Source organism: Colossoma macropomum, unplaced genomic scaffold (assembly GCF_904425465.1).
Source record: "Colossoma macropomum unplaced genomic scaffold, Colossoma_macropomum, whole genome shotgun sequence".
NCBI classification, from domain to species: Eukaryota; Metazoa; Chordata; class Actinopteri; order Characiformes; family Serrasalmidae; genus Colossoma; species Colossoma macropomum.
The window spans coordinates 26052201-26057322 of record NW_023494785.1 but is presented as its reverse complement, the minus strand read 5'-3'; positions in this window follow the sequence as shown (position 1 = coordinate 26057322).

Below are 5122 nucleotides of genomic sequence, written 5' to 3'. Positions count from 1 at the left end.
TTCACCTTCCCCCAGTCAGAGCTCGGCCGCTTCATTTAGGACTGACCGCTGGAGGGCGCCACGGGGGCGGGGCAGCGGGTCAGCCAGCCTTTAATAATAACTGTACTGACACAATAAATAAACACATCCTGTCTCACCTCGGTGTAGTTTAATGTAAACTACCAAAAATTTAGAATAAAAGAATAAATAATTAGTCCATTAATGTAAGTACTTGAAATGTTACTTAATTTAATTTATTTTATTTAATCACTTAATGTATCATTAAATTCAGTCTTTTGGTCACTTGAACTTTTGATTTAAGAAAATATTAAATCCACATTTCACGGAGATTAAAAAGCCCTATGTACAATAAATAAATAAATAAATAAATAAATAAATAAATGGACAGTAACAATAAAATGGATAATGGTAGATGTTCGTCCAGCGTTTAACTTCACATTACTTCAGTCAAAATGAATTCCTTGGACACTTTTCACTTATCAAACTGAATAAATTGCTTTGGATAGATTAGACAGAGAACATTTTATCTTAATATTTTACACAACTGGTGTAAAAGATGTATTACTCTATTTTGATCATGTTCTGAATCAACCTTGCCGTCTTTGTCTATCTTTTCATATTTTTGGGCACATATTACGCATATAAATTCAGATGGTCTAGTGAGAAAACAAAAATTAATTCAAATTCAGTTACTACTTAAATATTTTGAACACCAAACAATCAAAAGTTAAAATATTGAACATTCGTAAATAATTAAATATGTAAGTTAATATAAATACGGTGTATCTAGTTTTTTAGTTGTGTATTTACATTTTATTTTTCATTTTCTTTTCTATTTAATTATTGTTTTATTGCCTTTTGCCAGCAGAGGGCGCTGTTGGATTATTTACATTCACTCAATGAAGGCGCACTGGAAGTGCATGCCAAAGACTCAGTCTTGGGATTCTTCACTCAAGGACGGCAGGTGTGCCTGCTAGAGGACACCGCACAGTATCTGTGAGTTGTGTTGTGACTGTCCACATCTGAACCCAAATATGGATAGTGACTAGATCGATTTACATGTACTTAAATACAGCTGAGACTTCTCTAAGTACTTTTGCTCAAGTACTCAGGGAACCTTCTTTTTCCTCAGTTCTATTAATTCTATTAGTTCTTTTTGAGCCCTTTAGATTTAGTCTCTAATTCTTCTTTTGGGTTTAATTTCATTCTTCAGTTCTTTTGCTAATAGATGCTTCCTGTTCCTCTGCAGATCTGAAGGGAACTCATACTTATTTTACTCAAGCTAGTTTTTGGTAGCTGTTTTAACTTAATGGAGTCATTATTTTATTGAAGTAATGAGCCTTTTACCTGAACGATCATTTTAGACTGCTCCACCTTCCTTTGTCTGAAACTGCCTGTTTCTGTCTCCCTGAAAATGCATGTTGAACTCCACAAACACAACTATCAGAGTCCTGCTGCCTGTGTAAATGGCTAACATGCGGATTGTAGGGCATGATATGTTTAACCTTTTGTCTGTCATGAGTGCTTTTCTGAACCCAGCTCTAAGTTTGCTTCCTAAACTCAAGGGTTGTCATGATGCTCAATTAGACGGGTGTAAGAGGGACAGAGGGGGAGGAAGTTGAGCATGATGAGGGTCAGGTAGAAGATAGGTGGGGGTCAGCCATCCTGATTCAGGAGATAAGAGATAAGAGGAGGCTTTTGTGGTAAGTTTGCCTGGAGGGGTGAAGGCTTGCTGTCTTGTCCTTCACTCCACAGAATGATCTTTCCTGCCTGTCTGAGGAAGTGCTTTCCGGTCTTCACGGGTTGCTTCAGGTCAGCGCCTCACTGTAACAAAGAAATTCCCTCTGTTTCAGACTGACTGAAGGATTAACTGCACATGACAGCTTGGAGAGGCTGGAGAGCAAACACTTGTAGCAGTCCAGCTTGGAGAGTGAGCACAGGGGGAAGGGTGGGGGCCATGATGATGGACAAAATTACAGTGTTGGTTTTCAGGCCTTTCAGTGGGACTTTTCCGAGGCCAGTGAATACCCTTTCCTTATCAGAGTCTCATGCACATCTGGCATCAGTTCTTCAAGCAGGAAAGCCATGTCCCATGCGCTGATATACAGCAGTGTGAAGGCTGTATGAGGACTTCATGAGACTGTATGAGATTGTATGAAAAGGTATAAGGGCTGTATGAGGACTTTATGCAACTGTATAAAGACTATGTAAGACTGTAAGAGACCTAAAGGATGTATAAGAATGTATAAGACAGTATGAGGATTTAATGAGACTGTATGAGGCAGTATGAGGACTGTATGAGGATCAATGACTCTGTATAAGACCTAAGGACTGTATGAGATTGTATGAGACAGGTTGAGGGCTGAATGAGAACTTAATGAGACTGTATAAGATTGTATGAAACAGTGTGAGGACTGTATGAGGATTAATGAGACTGTATGAGGACTGTATGATGATCAATGAGACTGTATAAGACCTAAGGACTGTATGAGATTGTATGAGACAGTATGAGGGCTGAATGAGAACTGTATAAGGCTTTAAAAGACCTAAAAGCTGTATGAGATTGCATGAGAAATATGAGGTCTGTAAGAGGACTATATGACACTGTATGACACTGAACAACTGTATAAGATTGTATAAAACAGTATGAGGGCTGTATGAGGATTATGTGAGACTGTTTGAGACCTAAAGAATGTATGCAATTGTATGAGACAATATGTGGGCTGTATAGACTGTTTAAGACCTAAAGAATGCCTGTGATCATATGAGACGGTATGAAGCCTACATGAAACTGTATGAGATCTAAAGAAAGTGAGATTAAATGAGACTGTATGAGGACATCTTGAGACTGTATAAGAATGTATGACTGACTGTTAGAGACTGTTTTAGACTTTGACAGTATAAGCACCTGAGGACTGTGTAAAATTGAGACTGAATAAAATTGTATTAAATTGTATGATGCTGTATATGGATGCTGTGTCTGAGGGCTGATGAGAAAGTATGAAACACTGAAAGGCAGTGTGAGACTAAATAAGGCTGCATAAAACTGGACATGACAGTATGATTTTGGAAGAGACTGTATGAGAGCTGTATGACACTGTGTGGGACCTAAAGACTGTATTAGATGATGTAAGACTGTATTAACACACACTGTACATGAGACTGTAAGAGATTGTATAATATCTGACACTTGCCTGCAATGAGAGCTGTGCTGTCTCCATGGCAATAGGAGAAAACGTCTCTGACCTGGAATGAGCCATGAGACGGAGCGAGAATTGCTCAGACATGTGTGCTGTCTGGAAGAGCTGACATCAGCCTCGGCTTGGTCAGGCCCAGGCAGGCACCCTGCAGGGGGTAAATAAACACTCCCTACTGCCACAGCTGACCAGCAATAAATCAGCCTTACTCATCCCCTCCTCTCTCCATCTCTGTCTCTTTCTCAGTGCTTCTGCCTCTCTCATGAGTTCATCCAGATGTCCGTTCATTGTTGTGGTCCCATCACTCAGCAGGATGGAGTTGATAGTTAATGAGGAGCAAAGCTTAATTTGTTCAATTTACTGACTGGAGGGACATGCAACATAAATGTATTAAGAGTACAAAAGCTTTAGCTTTCTTCTCTGAAAAACAGCATCGGTGCTGTTTCTACACCATTTTATTCCTGAGTCTTTACATTATTTAGTTACTGAGGATTTTGAGCTTACATAGAAGTGAATCCCACCCGACACAGCTTCATCTGGCAATGATAAGATATGTGCAGAGTCAGCTTTAGCAATCTATGTGTCTGTTTCTACAGCAACAGACCTCCACAAGCTGTGAGAAAACATAAGCTCTGTTTAATATGGCCATCCGACACACTTCCAATTACACCCTCCTGTGCTGCTTGATTCGGACAGAAATGATTACATTCATTACAGCTTCCGTGTAAACAGCATGAATTGGGAAACAACTTAGTGCTGTTTTTCAGTCAGTCCATCTTCTTCATACCATTGCTGACTGAATGGTGACAATTTCCATAAATGCAAACATCGGACAATTGCTGCTATGTTTACCTTTAGTAGACACCTTTCATGTATCACCAATAAATACATTGGCTGAAGGTGAGTGAATACAGATAATAGAGACATTCATATTACAGCAAACACCCTCCATCTACTTTCTAACAATTACTCATGGTAGCAGTCAAAAGTGTGGACACATCTATTCGTTATTTTTAGTGGTTTCCACAAATTAGAATAATATTGAATACACCAAAACTACAGAATAATGCATGGAAGAGTGCAGTGGCTAAATGTGTTAGACAAATCATTTTCATTTCTTTTATCTACATCTTTGATTATTTTTTCCTGCAGAGTTTAGTTCCAACCTGTATCTGTGAAGCTGCCCCACCCCTTCCTTAACACTAATATATCTGATCCAGCCGATCAGGGCCTTGGGAAAAGCTGAAGGCAAGTCCCTGATTGGCTGGATCAGATGTAATAGAGTGAAGAAAGGGTCAGGGCAGCTTACTGGATCCAGCCAAATAGAGACTTGGGAAGATGTTGATTAGCTGGAGAAGGTGTGGCAAATTATGGTATGGAGGGGAAGAATAAGTGAAAAAAGTTTCCAAAATTAGTTAAAAAATTTATTAAAAGATATTGAGAAAGTGAGACTCATAACAATGGTGTAAGACCTGGTAGACCACCAACACTGTCACCATCAGATAAACAGTGCTTAAAGCTTTCATCTTTGAGAGAGAGGAGAAAATAAAGCTCCACTCTCACTTCAGATCTGAAAATAATCCAAAGGTGTTTCTGTGCATCCTTCCACTGTGAGAAGACAACTCAACACTACTGAGGTTTTATGGACTGATGAGTCTAAATTTGTGTTTGGAATTACTTTGATCATGAGAAGTAGAAAGTGCAACCAACATCTAAGACTGAACTTTGGAGATGTTTACAAAAAATATGGAAAAATATCCCTGTAGATTTCTTTGAAAAACTGAAAACAAGTGTCCCAAAAAGAATAGAAGCTGTAATAAAGGTAAAGGGTGCATACACTAAATACTGAAAAAATTGATACTGTATTTAGTTGTTGAAGCTTCTGTGTATTCTTCTGTCATATATATGTTTTCAGCTGAAAAATG